Source organism: Talpa occidentalis, unplaced genomic scaffold (assembly GCF_014898055.3).
Source record: "Talpa occidentalis isolate TD23 unplaced genomic scaffold, MPIMG_talOcc4v2.1 talOcc4.4, whole genome shotgun sequence".
NCBI classification, from domain to species: domain Eukaryota; kingdom Metazoa; phylum Chordata; class Mammalia; order Eulipotyphla; family Talpidae; genus Talpa; species Talpa occidentalis.
This window is the reverse complement of record NW_023604295.1, coordinates 139,926,362-139,944,412: the sequence shown is the minus strand read 5'-3', so window position 1 is coordinate 139,944,412 and position 18,051 is coordinate 139,926,362. Positions and strand designations below refer to the sequence as shown.

The 18,051-nt window shown below is 40.5% G+C and overlaps 1 long non-coding RNA gene across 1 annotated transcript in view; it reads left to right on the top strand.

Annotated features, from left to right (window-relative positions):
• LOC119257013 (uncharacterized) overlaps positions 1-11,592 on the top strand; it is a 175,351-nt gene extending 163,759 nt beyond the window's left edge. The window contains exons 4-5 of the long non-coding RNA XR_005127959.2: positions 1,391-1,472; positions 11,175-11,592. This is a non-coding gene — a long non-coding RNA (uncharacterized LOC119257013). The remainder of the gene's footprint in view (positions 1-1,390; positions 1,473-11,174) is intronic.
• Positions 11,593-18,051: the final 6,459 nt, after the last annotated feature.

The following is an 18,051-nucleotide window of genomic DNA, read 5'->3' as shown; positions in this document are numbered from 1 at the left end:
ATTTGCTACCTGCAGATCACATCAGAGTATTCCTCAACTACCTACGGACTACAGCCCAAATCACAAGGCCCTCCTGGGAAGGCCTAGTCCGCTATTGACCTGATTACATGACTATCTCCTTGGCTCAGGGTAACTCTGCCTGTGATAACATCATACTTTGCTGATGCAAATGTCTCTTGATGTACGGTCACGATTTCCCCTTCCCTGTTTCTTATAAATCTTTGTCCCCCATTCCTATCCCACCCCACAGACCTTATCCCTCATCCTATTGTCGCATGATCAGCTTTTACTGGCCTGGATGCTTTCAATAAATGGCACAAGAACTTCTGCTCAAGTAGCAGAGTCTTGTCTTGCAGACCTGCTCCACCACTATTGTGTCCCTCATCACGTTCCTGCCACAAAGCAGCAACATAGTTCCTGTCGCAACAGATAGCCAGTAATATTCACAGAGAAGCATATAATCAACCTTCTAAATGTGGGTATTTAGAGATTGAAAGGGATTACTATTAATTATGCTAAGCATGTAACTACACTAAGTACGAACTCAGATTGTGTGGGTTAAATTGGGACATGAGGTAGCGCCTTCGGTAATCAAGCCTCTTATTAAAGAGATAGCTGGGCCTCTCTGGTGGTACAAGGGTTAAGCACAGCACTGTGAAGCTATCCACAGCCTCTGCAGCAAGAGTTCGATCCCCAGCCAGCCAGGGAGCTACCGATATGGCACAGCAGACCTCTCCTGTCTCCCCCACTGCTCCCTCAGGTGTGGATTTCCATAGATTTGCCTGTTCTGCTCCCCGCTCTGTCTCTGGTGAATCCTCTCACCCCCCCACACACACACTTCTGGCCTGCACTCCAGTTCTTGTATGCATAAATAAATTTTTAAAAGAGAGAGAGAGAGAGAGCTTAAGTACAGGGGTAGAGGAAGCCAGTTGAATCTCTTAAGTGCATAAAATCGGTTTGGCATATATCATGAGGTAGGTAGGTTCTTTTATAATTTCCTTCTATACATAAGAAGGTTAAGTTACAGTATTCCATTGTGTGTGATGGAATTTATTGAAAACACAGTAAATATAATCCTCCTTTATCCTATCTAAAAATCAATTGACTAATAAAGTAGATGACGTATAAGACTAAGTAATATGATGAAAGGTAGTACTCAAGATTTTGGCTTGGATGTACATTATTCTTGTACTCTAAATATCTGTTATCAGAATTCAATTCCATAGGGAGGCATAAGTCCCACACAGGCAAAACCTTTATCATTAATCTGATAGCATGTTAGAGAGTAGTTAAGAGTATGTTATTTTGTTTTGATTTTCTTAAAGGTGATCCCAAAAGAGAATGGTAGATCAATAAGTTGACAAATCTTATCAATTTCTTCATCCCAAAGCCACCAATCGGATGAAAGAGGAATACATGCATGGACTGGACCATCCAGCGTGTCAGTGAATGAATCTTCCTCGACATGGAAGGTAATATCAGGAAAGAGACCCTCCAAGAATGGATGTTCAAATTATTTAAGAAAAGTGTTATATCACCAAAAAATGCTGTTTCAGGGTGTAAATAATTTTTGCATATTACAGGAGCCATGGATTCCTATCAGTGGATTTGTTCAACCAAAATTCACACGTGTGTGTGTGTGTGTGTGTGTGTGTGTGTGTTTTCTTTTTTAAGTTTTCCTTATTTGTTCATACAAGAGCTGGGGTACAGGCCAGAGATGGGAGGGCAGGGAGGTGAGAGGATTCACCAGAGACAGAGTGGGGAACAGAACAGGCAGATTGACTGAAATACACTGCTGAGGGGAACAGCGGGCGAGTCAGGAGAGGTCTGCTGTGCCATGTGGTTTGCTTCTTGGCCGGCAGGGGAACGAACTTGTGCTACAGAGGTTGCAGATTGCTTCATAGTGTGGTGCTTAATACCTTGCACCACCAGGGAGGCCCCATGTTTTTTTTTTTTAAAGATTTATTTATGCATACAAGAACAGGGGTGTAGGCCAGAGGTGCGGGGGTGAGAGAATTTACCAGAGACAGAGTTGGGGAGCAGAATAGGCAGATGCACTGAAATATATTGCTGAGGGGAGCAGTGGGCTAGACAGGAGTGGTCTGCTAAGCCATGTGCTTTAGTTCCCTGGGCGGTGGGAGAGTGACATCCTGCTGCAGTGGCTGGTGATAGTTTGATGGCACTGTGTCTTTAAACCCTGCACCACCAGGGGGCCCCATGCATGTTATTTATTTATTTTATTTTCAAAGATTTATTTATACACAAACTGGGGTACAAGCCAGATGAGACAGAGTGGGGAACAGAAAGGCAGACTGATGAAATACACTGCTGAGGGGAGCAATGTATTATTGTGATACAGTAATATTGACATTAGTTCTGTGCTGTATATTGTAACCCTGTGGTTTATTTATTTATAACTGAAATTTGTTACCTCTTGATGTTCTTCCACCATTAAGCCATCCCTCTAACCCCCTTCTCTGGTAAGTACTGAACTGTTCTCTGTATCAGTGAGCATTTCTTTAATTATGCATAAATGTGAGCATAGCTTTAAGTTTACTTGCTATATGCATTTACTAATACTGTATTTGCTTCATATGTTGATTTTTCCTTTATATGCTTCATATTTTTTAAATTATTATTCCTGACAAACTAAGGAACTTAGTCCAGTGCCTTTAATATATTACAAAAGATCTTCATATAAAATAAATATATGTATAAATTGTAATACATATAATATGTAAATATGTGTGTATATATAATACTTTTTATGATGTCTCTTGCCAGATTTTTCATGTCTCATACAAGATTTTCAAATGGTATCTTTAAATTTACTTGGTTATAGATCTATATCAGATTATCATATTTTAATTCCATTCAAACATCTTCATGGACTGGTTCAAATGAAGTCCACATTCCCCAACATTTATGATTTGAGACTAGATTCTCAGAAGAAGGCATTCCACAATTTTGTTGTATAAGGACTGAGAGTAGACGGTGTCACATTTAATAAACAAATACATCACCTCCAAGCAGATATTTGAGTTCCAGTGTGTCAGTGATTATCTCTAAGAAAATAACCACTTAAAACTGATGAACTATTCAAACTATTATGGAAAACTACTATTTTTTTGTATTCGTTGTTTTGCTGTGACTTATTTTTATTTCAAGCTACTGATTTTCTTGAAACTAATTAATGGGAGCTAGAAAAGCTTTTGTGAAAAAGTACTTTGATAAACTTTTTGTGTTAACATGGAAATTAAATAATCTTAATTTTTCTAAGTTTTAACACATATATTAGCTCAAATAGAATAGTGAAAGTAAATACTTACTTATAATTGGCTAACTGCATGCTTTTGTAAGGAACATTTAGGGAAATATATTTTGTATTATTTTCAGTTGTTAGTAGCAGCATGAGGTCAGCACACTTACCATGGGTAATTAGATAGAAAGTTCAAAAACATATTACCCAAATATCACATTTTCCATTTTAATTAAATTATACTTGCAGACACACCACAGGTATAACTACCAAAATTAAGTTAAATTGTCCTATATATGCAATTTGTTATTATCTTGGTTTTACTCCTTTGTGGTAAGAGATAACTTGGTCTAAATAGTATATTTATATATGTATATGAATACATTTTCCTTCTTCTTTTCCTCCCCTGCAACTCAAATAAAACAATCCCAAATAAGAGCAAAACACAAGTTGCTAAAATGCATGTTGAGATTTAAACTCAAATTTCTCTGTAGAGGCAGGAACGGACACAGAGCAGGTTTTCTGATCCAGCAGACCCGGTGAAGGAAGAGTCAGAGTCCTCAGTGGGTTTGCAGCCTTTTTATGTAGATTTCCAGGCACATGGCAGGCAGGGGTACGGGGGGGGGGGGGGGGGGGGCAGGGGGCAGGAAGATGGCAGGCCTCCCAGCCAAGCCTTGCTCTACCTGAGCCACAGCGGGGAGCAGAGCAGGCAGAAGGACCGAAGTACACTGCTGAGGGGAGCAGCGGGCGGCAGGAGAGGTCTGCGCACCATGTGGGATCCTCCTCTGGTGGCCGGGGAGCAGCCGGGGATCGAACCAGCACTGAAGAGGCTGCGGGCAGCTTCGCAACCCAGCGCTCAACCGCTGAGCCACTGGGGAGGCCCTGTGCTTCTCTGCTTCTCTGCTTCTCTGCTTCTCTTGGCTTTCGTTCGTTCTTGGCTTCTTCTGGCGTCCCCGCCCTTATAAACTCAGGTGTATCCACTCCAGGTGCCCGCCCTCAGGCATGCATTAGGGACCACAGGGTTCCTCATCTATCCTAATGGCAGGAGCGCAGAAAAGCCTGACATTTTTCCTTACCCTACCGTCCACCCCCTCAGGGTTTTCTGCCAGACAGTCTATACAAGTCATATACGTTTTTCTTGGCAATAGAACACTGCAGCCATGACCCACAAAAACAAATAATATACATCAAATAGAATAACAAAATACATAAAATACAACAGAACACAAATAATTCCAGGCAGGGCCCCAACCTAGTGGCAAAAGACAATTATTGGCACCAGCAGATGAGCCACCGCATCTGCTGCCGCAGGCACTGCTCATACGAGGGAGGGGAACCACTCACGGCATCTACTGTCACACACCAGGAGCCATCAGGCTTCCTGGCCTTCTCTGGCTGTAGTCTCGGCTACAGGCCACACACAGCATCCACCCCCAGGATGCACTAGCTCTGGGATGGGCGATTCTGTTCTGTTGGGGGTAATCGCCAACCCTCAGGGTTTGTCTGCAGTCGCTCCAACACTCGGCCTTCATAGCCACCAGTGCAACTCGCAGACCCCTGCACTCAAGCCAACCCACTGCACAAGCACATGGGTCGGGGATCCAAACTCTACATGCGGCCTCTCTCGGGTCCCCTCTTCGGCTTGGGCTCCACCCCAAGCCACGTTCCCCACCCATCCCCCAAGGACGGGTTCCTCAGCTCCTCACCCTCCCTCGACAACGAGCAGGGCGTCACCCACAGGTGATTTTACGAGACTCACTGGCCTTCCTCAGCTTACCTAGTGCTTAACAGCCGCTCAAGGCTTCCCAAACTCAGCATCAGCACCAGCTTTTGCTTTCTCACTTGGCTTCTCCTCCGCCTGGCTGCTGGGCATACACAGGCTGCTTTTGGCCATCAAGGCCTACTGGCCACCCCCAGATTCCCATCTCCTGGGGTGCACAAACAATAGCATCCTCCCCCAGGGTCCCAAAAACTTAACCTGCCAAAGTTCCTCCACCTTCTGGCGAGATTGTCAGTCCAAGTCCATTGGCCTCTCCCCGCATCAGCACCGGCGAGCTCCGAATCGTGGTCCTCTCCTCCCCGAAGACTCTGCTGCCTCGGGGGCCGTTGGCTGGTCCTCTCGGGCGTCTCCTCCACGCAAGGTCTCGTCCCGCAGCTCCCGGACCTTGTCCCTCTCCTGTGCCGCCGTGGCGCCTCCAGCGCCGTCACAGGCAAACCGTCTGTTGCTCCTCAGTCCCTCCAGGTCTTCGGAGGGCTCCACACCCGTCTGCATGGATCATCCTGCCGACCTACGCCAATTGTAGGGACAGGAATGGACACAGGGCAGGTTTTCTGATCCAGCAGACCGGGTGAAGGAGGAGTCAGAGTCCTCAGTGGGTTTGCAGCCTTTTTGTGTAGATTTACCAGGCACATGGCAGGCAGGGGTGCTGGGGGGCAGGGAGGCTGGCAGGCCTCTCAGCGCCTAGCAAAGCCTCACTCTATCTGGGCTCTCTCTGGCCTTCTCTCTGCTTCTCTCGGCTTCCATTCGTTCTTGGCTTCTTCTGGCATCCCCACGACGCCGCCCTTATAAACTCAGGTGTACCCACTTCAGGGGCCCGCCATCAGGCATGCACTCAGGACCACAGGGTTCCCTCATCTATCCTAATGGCGGGAGGGCAGAAAAGCCTGACTTTTTTCCTTACCCTACACTCTCCTTTGACAATATTCCCGGAGACTATGGTACTGAAATCATTTACAGCAATATCATGTGGGAGAATTTGTTGTAATTTCAAACATCTTGATCCTCTCACAAATTTGAATCATAATCTCTAGGGCATAGAATTCAGGTATTCATATTTCTAACAAAATCCTGGGTAAAATTGAACAGGCAGAACTCTGTTCATTCAATATCAAGTAATTTATCTCCAATATTTTCTATCTTACCTAGAGAAGGTACAATAATTATGAAAGTAGCCAGGTAGTTAGAGACATAAATAGGAAAAACCTGATAGTCTTTCACTTAGCAGAGGAAGAAAACCAGTAATTTCTGGTCTTGTTTTTCTGTTAATGACATTCACACTGTAATTTCATAAACAAGTAATAGCAATGTAAGAAGGATGTTTTGGGGTGAATTCAGGCCACTGGAAAGGTTGGATTTAGTAAAATCAAAATAGAATTATTATGAAGAGATTTTCTTAACCTCTCAGCCTATTTCCTTATCATTAAAATTACAATTGGAGGGGCCTCCCTGGTGGTGCAAGGGGTTAAACACAGCACCATGAAGCTATCCACAGCCTCTGCAGCATGAGTTCAATCCCTGGACGGTCAGGGAGCAACCCACATGATGCACCAGACCTCTACTGTCTCCCCGCTGCTCCCCTTGGCAGTGTTTTCAGTCAGTCTGCCTGTTCTGCTCCCCAGTTTGTCTCTGGTGAATCCTCTCACCTTCCCACACCTCTGGCCTGTACCCCAGTTCTTGTATGCATGAATAAATATTTTAAAAAATAAATAAAATTACAGTTGGAGTGATATCTGCTTCACAGAGTTCTAGAGAAGGAAGAGAATAAAGAGAAGGAAGAGAATATAGAGAAGGAAAAGCATGATTTTCTATTCTATTTTACCTAATAGAATCTAGTCTAGCTTGTATGTGTGCTATAATGCGTGTGTATATGGATGTTATATAACTATATTGTGCAAATCAATTGCAGTAGAAGTGAAAAAATACTGACTAAAACATTTTCTAGGAGTAAAAGATAATATTTGTAGGTCAGTTTGTTAAATAGTCTATTTCTTTTAAAAATGTACTATGTAACAATAAGCATTATTCTTTCACTGCTGTGTAGAGTAAGGTAAAAAGTATCAAGCTTTTCTGCCCTCCCACCATCAGGATAGATGACAGAACCCTGTGGTCCCGAATGCATGCCTGACGGCGGGCACCTGGAGTAGGACATAGGTAGATGGGATTCACCTGGGCTAAGAGTGGGCTTTTAAGGGCGGCGTCACAGAGACGCCAGCAGAAGGGAAGCAGAGAACCAAGGAAGCAGAGAGAACTTGAGAGAACGCAGGAGAGCCCAGGAAGAGTGAAGACTTGCTGGGGGCGCTGGGAGGCCTGCCAGCCTCCCGGCCCCCCCAGCACCCCTGCCTGCCATGTGCCTGGTAAATCCCAATAAAAGCCTGAAAAGCCACTGAGGGCTCCAGGACTCCCCCCTCCTTTACCCTGTGTACTGGATCAGAAAACCTGCCCTGTGGTCCTGTCCTGCCATTACATGCTGTCATTAAGCATTTACCCTCATTTGTCTTAAATTTCAGAAAGTGGTGTCAGATCTGGGCCTCAGAAGACGGAAAGAGTGACTAAGGCAGATAGTTCTAGGTTTCAGAATGCCAGAAAGGAAGGGTTAGGGTTGATGGCTGTTTACTCACAGCAGTGACTGATTAATCTGAGCCCCTCAGGAAGGAGCTGACTGATTTGTATTTATCTCCTCCAGGGCTGGTCAAGTCCTCACCTGGTTTACTCAAGGAACTTAATGTCTCTAACTGAGCCACATACTATTGATTTAAGCAGCGGCAAAAAATAATTCACTAAGCTTCTATTTCAGTGTCTGGAAACCAGATTCCAGACTCCCCTAAATGTGAAGAAGATGGCACCTGCCTAATGGCTAAATTCCTGACCCCAAATTTGCTCTCACGCTCCACTAAGCTGATTTTTCACTCACATAGTCCACAGAATATCTGAATTTATTTACAATAAACTCTACAGGAAGTGTAGGAGAGCGACCAAAGCAGTCAAGATATGCTGGACCAAGCTTAGAAGGGAAAAGAAACCCAGGTAGGTTAACTCATTATTAGGCCCAGCTGTGCTACTTTTCACATTCCAAAATGTAAAAAGCTGTGATTGAGAGTCTGAAAAACTCAACAGCTTTTTCTAGATCCTCTTACTTTGTTTTTGTTCTGTTTTACTTGTTTTTTTTTTACATCAGTGTTCATTTTTAAACAATGAACAATGATGTAAAAAATTAAAAAAATAAAGATAAAATATACAAAATAAAACATTTTTAAACAATGGACAATGATGTAAAAAATAAACATAAATACAAAATACAAAATAAAACATTTTTAAACAATGAACAATGGTGTAACACAAAAAAAGAAATGAATTAAAAACAAAATAAAACAACATTTTTAAACAATGAACAATGATGTAACAAATAAAAAATAAACAAAACAAAAACTAAGGATCTAGAAGATCGCTGTTGAATTTTTCAGACTCTCAATTGCAGCTTTTTACATTTTAGAATAAGAGAAGTAGTACAGCTGAGCCAAATAATGAGTTAACAATGTATCTGGTTTCTTTTCCCTTCTAATCTTGGTCCAGCATCTCTTTACTGCTTTGGTAGCTTCCCTATTGTAAATAAATTCAGATATTCTGTGGACTATGTGAGTGAAAACACAGCTTAGTGGAAAGTGACTTTGCAGTCTGTGCAAAAGAATTGCTCCAACCCAAAAGCCATCACCTCCAGAGTCAGCAAACTACCCTGAGCAAGCCCCTAAGTCTAAGCCCCTAAACTTATATTCTAAAACATCAATGTCCTTTTAAATTAGTAATTTCTAATGTTTTAATGCAGATAGATTTTATATTTGTCCTGTTTTTTTTTTTTCTTTTTTTTCAGCTGGAGGGTAGTTTTGGATTATTTTGTTGACAATAAACAGAAGTTTCCAAATCTGTCTTTTTCCTCTTACCTTCTGTAGGGTAGGTAAACGTTATCAGACTTTTCTGCCTCCCTCCATTAGGGTAGATGAGGGAACCCTGTGGTCCTGAGTGCATGCCTGATGGCAGACACCTGGAGTGGGTACACCTGGGCTGAGAGTCTGGACTTTGAAGGGCGGCGTCATGGGGATGCCAGCAGCAGCAGAAGCCGAGAGTAGAAACCGAAAGAGAAGCCTGGAGAGAAAGAGAGAATCAGAAGCAGAACTACGAGAGAGCCCAGATAGAGTGAAGACTTGCTGGGGGCTGGGAGGCCTGCCAGCCTCCCGGCCCCCCAGCACCCCTGCCTGCCGTGTACCTGGTAATCTAAATAAAAAACCTGCAAAAGCTACTGAGGACTCTGACTCCTCCTTTACCCAGTTTGCTGGATCATAGAAAGCCTGCACTGTGTCATTCCTGACCCTACAACTTCTCAGAAGTAAATTTTTATAGGCTCCATGATGTTTCCCTTTCGATCACAGTTAATTATAACCAGTACTACAGCCAACTAAATTTTCAAACTTGATAGAGTGAATTATCCTGAGTTCCTTCTGTAAGTGAAGTTTATATTTTAGTGCAATAAAGGTATAGAGTTTTAATCTTCCTGTCTGTCATTTTCACAGTTAGAGTAATTCTTCCTAAAATGGAATGGAATACATATTTCTCCAAATTCATCTGCTTTTATCCCTTGCACTAATGCTTTTACCAAAATACAAAGCCTAATGACTGATTAACAGTTTATAATAAGTTGGAATTAAAAAAATAAATGTGCAATATTTTAGAGAGTGGGATACATTTTCCTAATTAAAAATGTCCTATTTTCATAAAAGGAAATATTTTTTTTAAAGCAGGTACATTATAATGTTGGACTAACCACTGAACAAAATTAAAATGCCACCCTTTCTTGTGATGAGATAGCTTGTTAAATTATGGAGCAATGTTAATGTAGTATCCTCAGCCTTGTACGGGTAAATATACAATTTCCAAAAGGGAGTTTGCAACAGAAATATTTTTCTTTAATAGCAAATCATATATTGCAGATTAATTGTGTGCAGAATAGATTTATTTGCATATTTGATACTATTTTTACATAATCCAAGTTTCTCTCCTGTCCAAAAGTAGAACATTCATTTTTTATATGATTTGTAGGTTATTGTGGAGGTCTGAGAATGCTAATTTTCTTCTCAAAAAATTAAAAATATGGTAACAGTGTTCCCAGATGCACAGCATAACCTAGCCATCATATCAAATAGGAAATTCCTACTTTCACAAAGAGAGAGGAATCTGCAGGTCAGATTGAAATTGACATTTATCTTTAAATGTGGTTAAATGATAGCAATGAGAGATGACATTTGCAAGTGTCCATAAAGAATTATGCTCAAGATTAATCTGGATTAAGAGACAGACACAGGAGTCATGCAGACGAGATTAATCCTTCTTTTCTTGATGGCTACAGCCTAGACTTGTCCACTTACTTAAGCTCAGTTTTTTTGGAATTCACTTACATGCTCCTCCTGGTGATAGTATGAAGACGATTGCTGCCTTGCAGGGCCACTGTGTTGGGAGCAGCCCAGTATGAGGGAACAATTACTTCAAGTCTAAGTAGAGAGAGGCCTGGAGGGGCCTGTACCTAAAAAGTACAGCCTCAATCTATGCAGTCTCATATTTATTTAGAAACAGGTTCAGAGAAGATGGGCAGGCACGTGGAGGAATATGCATGCTTAGGGATGCATTATTGGGGATGCTTTATCTTCTGGTATAAACTAGGGTGGAGCGACCAGGGACTATTTCTTGGGGGGCTCCATAGCTCCTGCTAATCAAAGCATACTCTTTCTAGTCCCAATTCTTTTTTTTTTTTATTTATGAATGCAAGAACTGGGGTATAGGCCAGTGGTGTGGGGGGTGAGAGGAGTCACCCAAGACAGAGTGAGGAGCAGAACAGGCAGATTGACTGAAATACACTGCTGAGGGGAGCAGCGGGCAAGACAGGAGAGGTCTGCTCATGCAGACCGATCATGCAGATCGAACTCATGCTGCAGCAGCTGCTAATAGCTTCATAGTCCTGACACTTAACCCCTGGACCACCAGGAAGGCCCTGTAGCTCCTATTCTTACCTACCTTTCTGCTAATCTTTACAAGTAAGGTATTCTAGCTGATCCTGCTAATCTGGCCTTGTTTTCCTGATGTTTTCCACAGATACGGGTTTTCCAGTATTTCCTCACAACGGGACTTTTGTTCTACTGTGAGACTCCATGCTGGACTCTATGTTTTAGCTCGACCAGCAGGAACGCTAGGCACCAAGCTCACTAATAACAAGGAGGTCTGGGATTCCACAGAGGGTGACAGACAGCAGCTCCACACCACAAAGTCTGCTCACAAAAACTTCCTCCCTGGTGGCGCAAGGGATTAAGACACAACCTATGAAGCTATCCACAGCCACTGCAGCACAAGTTCGATCCCCAGCCAGGAAGGTGACCCACATGGCGCAGCAGACCTCTCCTGACTCTCCCGCTGCTCCCCTCAGGAGTGTATTTCAGTCAATCTGCCTGATCTGTTCTCCACTCTGTCTCTGGTGAATCCTTTCACCCCCCCACACCTCTGGCCTGTATGCCAGTTTGTGTATGCATAAATAAATAAATCTTTTAAAAAAAAAAAATCTTCCAAGTGAGAGGAGTGTGCTGACTTCAGGTAAAAGATCTCACAACCAGACAGCAGGGGGCTTCGTCAGACATGCTAGTTCATCTGCTGGAGTCACCAAGCATGTGTGGCGCTGCCTTCACCTGGAGGAGCAGTTAAGGCTCCAGCACTATTGTTATCACTATCATTATTAGCACCTATCATTATTACTTCTATTTTTTAGTAATTGATGAATATAATTAACGATATCAATGTTTTTATACTATGTTTTTATACTACTAAGTTTTATACTATGTTTTTATACTGCTATACTACTAATGTTTTTATACTACTAAGCCACTCCCAACCAAAATCATTCCTTTCCCACTAAATCCTGTTGCATTTAAGTTCACTTCCAACATCAATTACCTAAAAAAGTGAAATTAATTTTCTCTTCCAAACCATATCAACCAATTCCTTCTTCAAACATTTTTGATTAAGCCGGAATCCCCTGGTGACTACTTCCTAAGTTTCTTTTCCCTCTAGCTCTACTTACATTTCTTCTGTTCTCCTTCCTTATTCCCTTGCTGTTTCCAGTCAGGTTTCCTTCGCTCACACTCCCTGAGGATAAAGACTGAATCTTTTCCTTTAATGTTCTCCCTAATTGTGCCAAATATAAGAGCAATGATTCAATATTTTTTTAAGCTAATGAAGAAATGTCTCCTACTTGATTTTCTGGAACACATGCATCATTTTTAAGAAGTATGTGTCTTTCTCTCCACTATCATTCCTCAGAGATAATGTAATTGTTGCCCTAGAAGAATAACATGTAGGGGCCTCCCTGGTGGCACAAGGGGTTAAGACGCAGCACTATGAAGCGCTGCACAGCCTCTGCAGCATGAGTTCGATCCCTGGCCAGGGGGCTACCCACATGGTGCAGCAGACCTCTCCTATCTCTCCCACTGTTCCACTCAGCAGTGTATTTCAGTAGATCCGCCTGTTCTGCTCCATACTGTCTCTGGTAAATCCTTTCATCTCCCACACCTCTGGCCGGTACCCCAGTTCTTGTATGCATAAATAAATCTTTAAAAAAAAGAATAATGTGTAATACCTTTTTTATTATTAGTGTGAGTCACCTGGCCTCTGTAAAGAGGTAGGAATTGATTTTCAGTTTAGTCATTTTAATCAATATCATGAAAATTTGGAGCCGCCTGCTCATTGTTACCAAGTGTAAACAAAATGCAGAGTGTTCAAATCTGTCCAGGACTAATGAAACCATGCCAAAGGCACAGATTACACACAGCCCTGTTCTTTGCAAAGGAGTGTAGTTTTACATGTGGCTGAGAGGCCGCTCATATATATTCAAGCCAATGTTGATAAGCTTTTGATTGTGTACTGAGTTGTTATTAAACTCTAACGTGGCTCAGCAAAAATATCTGTTGAAATTTCAGAAAAACAGATTTAAAATGCCCTGTAAAGAAGTTATCCTGGGAGAAAATTATAAACAAATCAAATTATAATAATTTAATGTGTAGGGCTTAGAAGAGTAATATTTGCTGTAGGTGAGTAGAGAATTTATTATTTTTCCAAAGTTGAACTATGTTTTTAAGAAATGGAATTACTCCATATATAAGAATTCAGATGACAACAAAAGGGGAGGGGAGAGAAGAAAAATGTACTTATTCTACACTATAACAAGCTTACCGAGGCTTTAAATGAATATATATTTATAAAATTGCCTCTGACAATTCACACGATCTGATTATGTGGCAGGATGCTCTGACAAAGGATTTGATTACATGGTGCATTGAGCTGTGGCTAGTAAATAATAACCTTCCCTGTTCGTGTTTCTACTTGTTATTGTTGGAAAAGAGGCAGAATGTGGAGAATTAGTTTGTATCATAAACAAATCAATTACTGATGTAGGACCTAAGATGCCATGACATTTATGTTATGCCACAGAATTTTATGAATGGATAATAAATTTTTCTAAAGCGGATGTTGATTTTGATTAGGTCAACTGGGCTTGTGGTAACTGGTCCATGTCACAGATCTCCACCATCTGTGCTGAATGATTACATAAACTTGTGAAGACATTTCGTAGGTAGAGGTGCAAAGTCACTAATCCTCTATTGTATGGCAAGAATTGCCTACAAACTCTGTATTCAGGTCTTGTACAAGAGTTAAGTCATAATTTAAATATTAGGGTGAGAGTGTGAAGTTAACAGAATTTAACAGAAATTTCTGGTTAGTCATTGTGTGCTTAACATACACACAAAAAATAAAAGCTATGGCAGACTCCACGGAACTCAGTTATAGGTTTGATATAATAAAAATAAAAATAAGAATTTGTGAGGGTATCTGTATTTTTCAGTAATATAAGGAAAAGGGGATTATATATTTTTCCCAAAGACTCAGATATTTCTGCTGCATGTAATTAATAAATGTCATGTATTCACAATACTTGGTATATATATCAGTGTAAATTATGCCTGCAAAATTGTTAAGATTATATGTATTTTTGACAGCTCAAGTAATGTTTACATTTAATTTGTTTTATGTAATTTATTTTTCAACTGTAAGTTTTTGAAGTGTAGAAATTTTATCTATCCATGGCAATGTGTTTTATACAGAGAAGGTATTCAATAAATATTATTTGATTTTTAACTATGAAATATCTAAATAAATTCACAACTTCTGATCCAGATAAGCTAACAGTGTATGTGAGTTTTAATGATGAATTATATAATATCTAATAATATCATTACTATGTGGATTTTACTGATCTTAGTAGATTGTGAGCACTTTAGATAGGCTACCAGATCCACTGCGTTCCAGGCTATCATCTGTACTCAGGGCAGGTATAAACTACATTTCCCAGACTACCTTGCAACTAGCATGCCTGATGTACCCACTGAATCTCCGTTCCCATTTCGAAGCTGCATAAGGCTTCCTGAGCTGGTGCACACCAAGGCTGATGCACACCAAGTAGTTTGGAGCTCATACCTGCTTTCTTAGTTAAAGCCAAGCTATTTCCTTTCCAAAGCCAGGATTTATGAAAGTTGATTTTTACCCCCTGAGTGTGGATAAACTGATATAGTCAGTTATTCAGTAGGTGACAAAAAAGAGTGTAGAAGAGGTAGCTGTTCTTGTGATAGTCAAGTTCTATATGGCGTACAGAAAGGCCTTCATCCAGACCAGAACTAGAAACTGTGCCTATAGATCTTTTTAAAGATTTGTTTATTTATGCAAACATAAATAAATGTATGACATGTCTTAATGAATGTATGATATGTCATAATAAATTAAGACATCAGGCCAGAGGTATTTGTGGGGCGGGGGTGAGAGAATTTACCAGAGACAGAGTGGGGAACAGAACAGGCAAATTGGCCAAAATACACTGCTGAGGGGAGCAGCAGGAGAGCCAGGAGAAGTCTGCTGTACCATGTGGGTAGCTCCCTGGCCAGCTGGGGATTGAGTTTGTGCTGCAGTGGTGGCTGCAGATAGCTTCATAGGTTAGGTCTTAACCCCTTGCACCACCAGGGAGGCCCATTTATAGATTTTTTCAACAATTTTCAAAGTACCTAAATTCTACATTTAATCAGATAACACTTAAAATACTTAGTTATTTCTATTATCTGCACACAAACTTCATCTGTTACAGAGATTAAGTTTTCTGATAAAACCTATGTGCTGCCTCATACTTTCATTTTATCATATATGTTGCTTAAACTGAGCAGACTGGGATTTTGAAATAATTATTAAAAATTAGACTCCATAACAAGGCATCTCAAGGGAAATGGTTACAAATACAAACATTCGTGCACTAGAATATCACAGCCCTTAAAAATAAGATTATAGGAGAGTTACAATACACAGTATGCTGATAATATGGATATACTACAATAAAAATGAATATTACAGAAAATCAATTTTACATTACTTTAACTTTCTAATACTTGTGAATAAAGTTATAGGTTATATTTACTTCTACTTCCATATACTTTCAAAATAAACAATAAAGTAATGTTAAAAAATCAGTGAAATTCTAGAAATTATTCTTCAATTCAGTTAGGTTTTTGTAAGTCATTTTTTATTTCTTTGATTATTTTAATAATAAATAATCAAATAAATAATACTGGGAAAAATACCTTGCTTCACTTTTTACTTGGTATACCAAATCAAAATATGTAAACGAAAATCCTTTTTTTAAATTTAGCACACATTATTTGGCAGACCTAGAACCACTAGTATTGTTTATATAGCACATCTATGTTAAACCATATCAAAAAAAGAACATGAAAAGCTTTATATAAATTCTTCATTTAAAGAATCCTCAATTAGTTGTAAATAAACTTAGTTCCAGTAGCTGTTTGTTTCTAAGAATAGCCTTGAGCTAAGAACTTCATGTTGGTGGTTAAGACATCAGTTTCCATATACATAAATGAAGGAAAAAATTGTTAGTGCTTATTAATAAGTAATTACAAGTGTTTCTGAGCAATAATTCTGTAAGTTGTATAATATTTGATCCTATATGTGTTGCCTTTGAAAATATTCTTATCTACAATAAAAGATAACTGGGCCTACCTGGTGGCATGGGCAAGGTTGAGCACCGCACTGTGAAGCTGTCAGCAGATTCTGCAGCACAGGTTCCATCCCCACCAGCTGGTGAGAATTCCACATGGTGAGTAGACCTCTCCTGTCACGCCCGCTGCTCCCCTCAGCAGTGCATTTCGTCAGTCTGCCCGTTCTGTTCCCTGCTCTGTCTCTGGTGAATCCTCTCACCCTCCTGCGCCTCTGGCATGTACCCCAGTTCTTGTATAAATAAATAAATCTTTAAAAAAATTTAAAAAAAAAAATTAAAAAAAGATAACTGATCTTACCAAACATTTAGTATCTGCTGAAGAGACCAACCATGTTTTTGAAGTAATTTCCTCATCAAATTAGAAAATAAAGAACAGTCAATAATTTTTAGATAATAGAAGTATAGCTGTATTTATATAATCATTATATTGTATATAGATATAATATAAACTAAAATAAGAGTTACACCAAATTCTTAGTTAATTGTAGAAAAATCTATCCTGTGCTAACAAGAGTCTGCAGCCTCCCTCTCTTCACAGCAAGATAGTCATGTTCTGTTTTCCTCTTATGGGGTTATTTGGCTGCCATTTTGTCCTCTCCATTGGTCTGAAGTTATTATAGCACATTTAAAGCCCCTCACTAGGTTATTCCAGCAAACCTTAAATGATGGCTGACAAAACTTGTTCTTAGTGAACAATGAAATGTCTCTAGAGGGTAAATTTGTCCTCCACATTAAAATTGTTGTGAACATTATTACCACCTCACAAGGAGGTGCCTTGTTCTGTTATCCAGAATGTTGTGTGTTCATACTTGAGTTCTGAGTACATCCTTGAGCAGACTCATACTCATGAGTATGTTAATGCCTCATCTTTATCAAATCACATAAATACACAAATGAATGTCCTGAGTGATCCAGCCCTCAGCTTAAGGGACTTAATAAATCAATGGCTTGGATGATGAGGCTTTTGATGGAGAAAAATTGTTTGTTTTGAAAATCATTATCTTGATTTATGTTTTCTTTTGCATGTATTTCTAGTGTTTCCATGGCAGCCAACTGGCACCAAACAAGCCATCTTCATGCTAATAAACCCTCAAATGACTGCTGGGCACACATTGTGAAAATGAGGATGCACATAAGATTTTAGGAGACAATTGTAGGAAGGGTGGCATGTTGGAGAAGGTCATCAAGAGGATGTGACCTCTCGTTGACCTGAGAACTGTACTCCAGGCAATTAGATGTTCCTTAACCCCTAACCCATCCCTGGAAAATACTTCTGCCAATCATTTCCATAGCTGGAGCCAGTTCAAGTACAACATTTGAGAGAGCCAAGTGATATTGAGGGCTGCTATTCTGTATGAATGACTGCACTCAATTAAGACCTTGATGCAATTACTTTGAGCTCTGGAGGGCAGACACAGTAATCAACTTGACTTGTGGCGGCCTATCACAATCCTCCAGCACAGTTCCATTGTTTATTTAAACTGCCACCCAACCACTTGGAGCATGGCCTCTTTCTCCAGTCTCTCTGCTGCTTTCCTCCTACCTCCTCCACTTCCCTACCTCTCCTTTTGGGCCAGGGCTGTGACACTTGGTGTTGCAGGTGGGTTGGGGACAACCAGCCTAGAAACAAGTACAGGGAGGGAATGAATGAAGGGAATAACCTGGGCCAACTTAAAAATCTTCCAGATATTTTTGGTAACAAAACAAAGCCAAACACATGGCATGTTTTTGCATCTAAGAATTTTACAAATAAAATTCTGCAGGAAAGGTTGTCTATTCATTGTTTTAGTAAGTCATTTTGCTTTTGACTCTTCTATGTAACCTATAAATTTAATTCTTGATAATAAAATTCTAATATAGAATAAAAATGTT